The following is an 8314-nucleotide window of genomic DNA, read 5'->3' as shown; positions in this document are numbered from 1 at the left end:
CCAGTCTGCAGACATTAAACAAGAAAATTTAGATACGAAGACCTTGCTCTGTGTTTGAATGCCATTCTCAAACCAGCAAGTTCCAGCTAAGCAACTACATCTTCAAAAGTACTATCTCCCCCAACAACGAAGAACAGACCTTGCTCTCATCGTGGCTCCAGCGCCATCTGAGGGCGTTCTGGCCTCTTGGGTTTGCTCAGCGAGAGTTGTCCTGTAAGGGCCCAGGAGCCCCATGGAGAGATCCTGAGAATTAGACTCCGGCTGGTGGAGTCCCACCTGGGAAGCTGGTCATCTAGGGAATGACGTTGAGAATGAAGAGATTCGATAAGAATGTTTTGATAAGGAATGAGAGCGATACTAAAGATGAAAGAAGGAGAATTCAAGAAACTAGGGCAGTTCATGTATGGGGACCTCTAACTGTACAAGTGCAGAAGTCATAAAACCATATATACAGGCCACTTAGCAATCCATTAAACAGTTATAGAGTCAAGCTTCCCAAGGGGAATAGTATCTTTTCCCCGAGGACAGGAAAGATCTCAGTTCCTGATTTCTTGCCTGGAAAACCAGGTGGGGAGGAAGGTGAGAAGAGAGGAAAATCGCACATGGATTCAGGTACAAAGAGACCCTGATTCTTGCTCTCACTGCAGGAACCTTTACTTGGCAGAAACCACGCCATCAAGGTGCAGCCTCTCCCCGAACTCACTTTCCTGCAAGGTGAGATTATGAAAGCCTCTTGGTATGGATTTTTTTTTTTTATATCCCAAATTTTATCTGCAAATACAAATTGGCCATACTGCAGCGACTGGCTCCCATGAACTCCGTTTGGAATAATGGTGAAGTTCAAAAGGTTAATCAAGTTATTAACATTTTAAAAGAAGGGAAATTTTCTTTCCCAGATGGCTTAACAGGTGACTCCTATAAATTACACAGTACATTACAGCGGGCATCCGCTAGCCCAGTTACAGTAGAGAGTCTGTCAACATTTCCATTATAAAGCCCTATTTTCAGAGTTTATAACTCAGCCATAAAACTCCGCTCCAAGCTGGGCCTTGGCTTCTAGTTGAGTTCTCGGCTCAGCTGCAAACTTTTTTTCCCTCCCCTCCCCCGTTCCTTCTCCAGCTTCTCCATCTCCATCCACTATCAGCCCCTCTTCCTTCTCCCCCCTCCTCTTCCCCCTGGTAAAAATGCCGGAGGTTTTTTGTCTTTCATTTGCTCTAGATTAACTAAGTTATAGGAGGACTTGCACATAGGAAGATCTTTTAGCCTCTGTATGTAAACACATTTTAATGCTCAGGCATTAAGATGATTTTTCAGGAACTGTTAGGAATCAGGATGTTTCTAATCAAGGCCTGTGCTACAGCCCTTCAAATCATAACGGAGATGTGTAAGCCACTGGCATTTAAGGGGCTGGGGGTGTTCGGGAGAGGTGATTTATTGTAGAAATGTTTCACCTTGTTTCTTGATTTCCAAATGTCTACATTTAACCCCACCCCCTAAAGGTAAAAGCAGCCGCATGTCTCCCACGATTGCATCATCTTGTGCGTGGGGCTTTGGAGAACGTAGCATTAGCACAGCGACTTCCAGATGGCGGGTGTGTGTGTTTACAGGCCGCCAGGGTAGCGAGAGAGACGACACGCAAAATACAAAGTGACAAAGAAGGTGCGTAAGGGACCAGCGGAGGTCTGCCGTTCCAAGTCTGGCCGGTCACAGCCTAGGGAGTTTTTATGGCCTATTCAAAGCCGCGGTGCAGACTAAACAAAGTTCTCTTTGCTTTCACCATGACACCCTCCAAGGCCAGGCCAGAGGGTGGGGAAGACTCAAGTGCACAGCCAACTTTGCTCCAACGGGAGACTGCGGCTTTGCTGTGAAAACTCCACCACTGGCCTTGGCGTTTCACCCCCAGGGCCCCCCCAAAGCCCTATCTCAGTCAGAAAGTTAAGCCACATGGGAATTTCCCTGCAAATGCAGGGCGGGGGCGCTTCAGGAACGGGTGGAAGCACTCTCGCAGGGGACAAGCGGGTCGCAGTGGCACTTGGACAATTTTTTCCCCTATGACCCGGGCCAAGGAGGGTGTATCTGAAAGCCCTGCAGAGAGGGTGGTTTTCCCATCACATCGGCGTTTGTCTTGATGCCCCCCTGGTAGCTCCTAAAGTTAGGCATCGCCTCCCACCTGGAGGGGAGCTGGCCGGGGGCAAAGGGCAACAAATCTGTCTTTACCCAGGGAGAGAGCCGCGGGCCTCCTCCTACATCAGAACAGGAGATTGCAGCTGCTGGGTCGGCCAGGGAGCAGCATTTTGGCTTGAGAACTGTTCCAAAGGAAGGAAGGTGCTAAGATTTATCTACTGAGCTCACCCCAGGCACATCTGTTGAAGAATCTCATTCACACGTCCCCTCATCCTAGCTCACTGCCCTCCATATGCTTTTCTTTCTTTCTTTTTCACTTTTGTTTTGTAATCTTTGTGTTGTTGTTAACATACTGCTCATTAGCGGAGGTCTTTGGCTTGGAGGAAAACGCCCCTTTCTAGTCCATCTTTTTTCTTCTCGAGTCCTGCGGTCAGGTCCAAATATTTGAATCGTGACCTACATCCCTGTCATCTCCATAGCGACAGAAAGAGGACTTGCAATTGAAAGAAAATAACTGAAAAGGAGCGAAAAGAACCTCAGAGAACAGCGGGCCCGGCCCGCGGCGCAGACGGCACACAGCTGGGCCACCAAGGGCCGCTTTCAACCCGAACGCTGCCGGGAGGAAGAGCCCGCCTCTCCCCGCTGCCCTGCACCTGGCTGTGTGACCGCGTCACTCCTGGGCAAACCAGCCAAGAGCTTCAGGTGGCAGGGGCTGCATCTTGTCCGTCAGTTGTGGGCACTTCAAAAAGTTTGTTGAATGATGGGGAGACTGTACGTTGAGCTTATAATCAGCTTTACGGCCAAGATTTGCTCTCGATGTGTCTAAGTATCTCCTGTTATCATTTAAAGCTATTGAAACCCTGAGTTCTTTATGTGAAAGCAGTAAATGGTTCAAGGGCAGTCATGGAATAATTATTCATCCTAATGCCCAATGCAAGTTATTGATTCGCCACCTAATTCTTTTATTGTCCTGCTGAAGGGCCACCATCTTCATCTCTATAACAGCTCGCTTTCTGCTAGGACATCCCTGATGTACTCTATGTTTTCTCTTTTAAGTTTTAAATCCCAGTTGTAACTAAAAGCATGGAGTGAGGATTCTGAAAGCCTGGATTCTACTCCTGCTATCACTTGCTGAATGAGCCTCACCAATCAAGCCTCTTCCCAATGAAGTAACACTCCAAGAGGACATCACAACAGAATGCTGTTGGCAGGCCTTGAGGATGCGGCTGAAGACCTGGAAGGCGGATGTTGTGCTCAATGATGGGGCCCCCAATGTCGGGGCTGGCTGAGTCCACGATGCTTACTCACAAGCTCATTTGACACAGATAGCTCTACATTTGACTTGTAATTTTCTGGCCCATGGTGCCTGCTTCATCACAAAGGTTTTCCCTTCCTGTGACTTTCAGACTACTATGGATCTTCCAGCTGCTGTTCCGCGGTATCCACGCCACCAAGTCCCAAGCCTCTTGCCATGAATCTTCAGATATCTTTATAGTCTTCCAGGGATTCCTGGCTCCTGAAAAGGTTGACAATACATTCTTCGACCCCAAATTTGTCTTCAAGGAGGTTGAAGTTCAAGCCAAGACCGTTACTGAGTTGGTGACTAGGAAGAACCCAAAGGCTGAAGGCTGTGCTGAAGGTGACCTCAGTCACTGACTTCCTGTGAGCTGTCAACCCTGTTGACCTCCTCTCTAAAGCCAGCGGGACCTAGCTACATGAGCTGAGGTACCTACTGGAGAATGGAGCTGCGGTGATATGTGGCCAAGGGCTGAAAACACAAGCAAAGGCATTGGACAAGCGCCTCCACTCAGGAGAGAAAGAAGGGATGAAGGGGAGCCAACAGCCAGGACCGTGAGGCAGCCTCTAAGGAGGAGCAGCTGAACCGGGCCCTGGCAGAGATGAAGGCCCAGGGGGTGGCAGAACCAAAGAGGAAGGAAAAGAAGCTGCTGGTGAGCGGAGAAAGCAGCCGGAGCGTGTGGCATTGAAGATGGATCTCCCCAGCGTTCCCATCACAGATGAGGTGGATACTGGCAGGTTCTCCTGCACACCACCCGGGGTCACCAGTTGTTAGAGGAGGTAACACGAGGGGATACAGGTGCTGCAGACATGTTTGTGTCCCACCTGCCAAGAGATGACATCCTGTGTCAGATGTTAAGGAAGATGACCATGCATCTGTGGATAGTGACCTGGGTCGGGAGGACATGGCAGGAATTGGAGGACCTCAGGGTCTAAACGACCAAAAGCGTATACAATTTTGCTAATGCAGAAGATGATTGAAAAATGGGGAAAGGAAGAAGAGAATCCACCGCTGGTGCCACTGGAGGAAAAGGTGACCCTATAGGAAGAACAAACCAACCTGTGATGGCTTCAGAGGGACTGAGGACGATGCTGGAGGCCCAGCTGTTGTACAAAAGCGTTTCAAAGGGGTGGTGACAGCCATCACCACCACGACCACCTTTCAATTTGAATAGAGAGAAAATCTCTGGTGTCAGGATATGGCCCCCTAAGGAGGCAGAGGCTCCATCAGGAACAGAGGCTACCTGTCAGCTTTTCCAATAGCAGAATAATATAAGCAATTATACCTTTGAAAATGTGAACTTTTACTGTTTAATAATGAGAGAAAGTTGGCTAAATAAAAAAAGAAAGAGTGCCTGGATCGTGTGAAAGGTATTTGGTACATGGTAAGCATTGCCCCTAATCTAAACCATGTCACCGCTCTTTCCTGAGTATTAAATGGCATTTGCTATCATGGTCAGCCTCGGAGCTGGCTGCCAGCCCCACAGGCGGCCGGGCAGCATCTTTACAAGTAGGTAAAAAAGCATTTGGCTGGCAACTCAGATGCCGCGTCTTTCTGCAAGACGGCAAATACATAGCCCAAGTGCTTTGGAGCGGAGCTGATTTTAATAGCGTTGGAGCAAGTGAACCTTCTCTTAATTGTGGTCCAAACGAAAACCAGTCGGTCCCCCGCAGTCTTTCTTCATTCTCTGTGGTGTAACCAGGGCTCTTCGGTTCTGGAGAAGGGTCTGTCTTGTGCATTCGCCATAACACAGAACAGCCGAGGCCTCGTACCTATTTCTCTACCAGCTCCTGGGCGAAGGAAGTGCCAACTGGTTGGAATTAAGCTGAACCTGGAAACATCCTGGGGTTCATTTTTATTGAGGTTACAAACTCAACAAGTGCCCTTTTCTGGGCTTGGCAAAGGGGAGCAGCGTGAAGGTATTAAGTGGCGCTCATATATTTGGGCATGAGTGAAGGGCCGTGTCCCCCGACAGCTCTGCAGGGGTGAATTCTGTTCCTGCAAAGCATGCGGAGGCTTTTATTCTTCCCCTCGGTGAAAATGTGCTATTTTATGTGCTCAGACTATCGCCTCCCTTGCTTTTTCAGGGAACATCTACTTCTGGTGGGGCTGCCAATGCACTGTCCCACAATCCCACCCCATAGTCGACTGGTGTGAGTCAATGAAAATCTTCCCCCAGGTTTGTCACAAGCCCTGGAGGGAAAGAGTTTTCCATCTCTCTTGTGACTCGATTGTAGGAATCTAAAATCTTGTGTTCCTGGATCTGCGTGGAGCCAGTGAGCGGGAGAGAACCAGGCGAGAAGCAGAGAGAGGCAGAAACGAGAGACGATGCACGAGCCCTGAGGCGCCTGCTCCTGGACCAAACCATGCAGAGGCCAGCGCCTCCCCTGCTCGGTCCATCATTTCAGGGCATAAACAAGAGCATCTCTCTTTCATGTTTTACTTTGTTTATGCTCATTCAAATTGGATTTCTGACACGTTTAAAGAAAAGAACTCTGACCAATTCACTTCCTACTCTGAAAGTTGTTGTGTGTCTACACCACCTGAACATCCAGCAAACTCAAAAAATGTCTAGGGGATGAAAGGGAACCAGATTATCAGGCTCAAGGAAGCCTGCCTCCAGCCAGTTAACTTTGTCATGGCTTGTTAGATTCAGGGTACCAGATTTACGGGGGCAATTTATTAGCACCTAATGTTCTCTTCTGTGCAGAGTGATATGTCAATCGCAGTCCATGTGCGGGCAGCCGGGCTCGGAGAGTGTGAGGGGTGGAGAGAGGAGGCAAGGCACAGCCAAGAGGCCTGCTCAGAGCCAGAACTTTATCATCGACTAACAAAACGAAAGTGTGCCTAGGCCCATGAGCTTTCATTTATATCACCACGTAGTTCCCTTCTCCAACAACTGGCCCTGTGGATTAAGACTCAAGCTTTTGCAAATCATTAATATCTACCCAAAGGTAGAGACCAGATTAAATGAATGTCCTTCTGGCTCAAAAGAGTTCCAAAGCCAAGTTATCAATCTGCTCCCCACCCCACCCATGACATCTTCTCTCCCCACTCCACCCGCACTCTCATTCACGTGCCTCTCCTATTCACTCATTCATTCCATGAGCACTTCTGAGCATCTTTATGGGCCTGCGATCATGATTTAAAACATGAATCTCCACTGATTAAAATCCTTCTGTAGACTTCTGGTTAAACAGGGTGAAGTAAAGTTGACCACATGACTCTTTTTTGTAACTCCTAGCAAAACATGAGGACCCAAGGTAAACATCAGCATCAACTGAAATTTGTCTTCCAACTGGACCTATGCCTTCCATCCCCCAGTCCAGTGCTCTGTGCTCTGCCTCCTTTGCCGTCAGCCTCCACAACTCTAAAGGGATTCCTGGCGCCCACTGAGGCAGGAGCTAGAAAGCCAGCAGTGACCCTGTGATGATAAGAAAGCTCAGCCTTCCCTCTGAATTGCCGGTTGCCTTCATGTCACCCCTCTGGCCTCTAGCTTTTTCATGGGCAGCCTCTGTCTTCTCATGTCCAAAATGAAGAGGACTCTGAGGGCCTTACTCTTGACTGTTTCATGAGGCTGAGGCTGAGAATTTGATAAAGGAGCCATGCCTAATTGGAACCATGCCTAATTTAAGTTCTAGACTTTTTTCTAGCCACCTTTCCGAGACTTCTTTCAACCTAAATTTTGCACCAGGGGCTGGAACATTGCCGTCACGGGAACCTGAATCTTTTCATTTAGCCACATTCATGCTCTGTTCTTTTTACCATGATTCTTTCTTGACCTTAGGCTGTCCTTTCTTTTTAGAGGCCAAAGGGAGCAGTTATGTAACTGAAAACAGTTAGGCTTAATGAAAAATTGCAATAGTAATTTAAGACAGCCCACACACACACACACAAACTAAATTCACCAAGCATGGTGTAGAAACCTAATACAGACACGGCCCATCTGCTTTTTTATTTCCTTTGCCTCCTCACACACCAATTGTCTAGTTAAAGCTTTATTATTTCATTACTCAGCATATTTTCAACAAAGGCAAAAAGATCCACTCCAGTTGTCCAGCTGAAAGAGGCCCTTTTTACTGAAACTGTTTTCCCTTGTTTTACTTTCATCAAACTTTAATACTTCGTAGGTGGTTATAAAGGGTAGAAAGTGAGTCTTGTTTCTTACGGGGTCATTAGACAGTTAATTTTACAAAATACTCCGCAAGTTACACCCTGAGTGAGGCAGAGTAACTAATACCCATCACTTAAAATTACTCATGATGCTTCCAATATAAAATAAATGTGTTAAGTCAAAATGCCTACATTCAACCTTAAAATGCAAAACAGAGAGGCACAATGCACCTATTTGCCGTCTTCGTCCAGGATGAGATGGAGTTAACTGACTTCAATTCTGCAGATTGTTTTACAACTTTATTTTATACGGAAAAAAAAATAGTGGAGAGCTTTCTGGAAATAAAGAAAATAAACGTGTACCTGCTATCGGAGCAGGGAGTGAGCACGAAGCTAAGCACCGCCACAGTGAAGGCTCACACAGCTGACAAATAAAAAACTCACCAGGACTGACGAGTCGAAGCTGACCTATAAATATGGCACGCAGCCGAAGAAGAAAAGTTAAGGAAAACTGCTCAGTTTGTTTTACTTCTCTGGTGAAATGACCATTTGTTTCCAAATAGTCCCAAAGCTCATGTCTCTAACAGCCATTACTCCACTGGACTGGCATGCTGCTGAGGCTTTGCTTATTTCTTAATTATCAAAAAGAGTGGCTGGAATTCATTAAGAAATGATAAGTAATATCTCAAGTACCTTCAATGTCAAATTTGGCAATATCTTTCAATCGTTCATCAATGGGAGGCTCCCTTGGTTTGCTCAGGAACAAACTAGAATTCGAAA

The 8314-nt window shown here is 47.2% G+C and overlaps 1 pseudogene; it reads left to right on the top strand.

Annotated features, from left to right (window-relative positions):
• Positions 1-299: 299 nt before the first annotated feature.
• Positions 300-4486, top strand: LOC107534116 (pre-rRNA 2'-O-ribose RNA methyltransferase FTSJ3 pseudogene; annotated as a pseudogene).
• The last annotated feature ends 3828 nt before the right edge of the window (positions 4487-8314 follow it).

The sequence above is a fragment of the Miniopterus natalensis genome, chromosome 16 (assembly GCF_054644295.1).
Source record: "Miniopterus natalensis isolate mMinNat1 chromosome 16, mMinNat1.hap1, whole genome shotgun sequence".
Lineage (NCBI taxonomy): Eukaryota > Metazoa > Chordata > Mammalia > Chiroptera > Miniopteridae > Miniopterus > Miniopterus natalensis.
The sequence above is the reverse complement of the archived record's forward strand: the minus strand, read 5'-3'. Positions and strand labels throughout refer to the sequence as shown.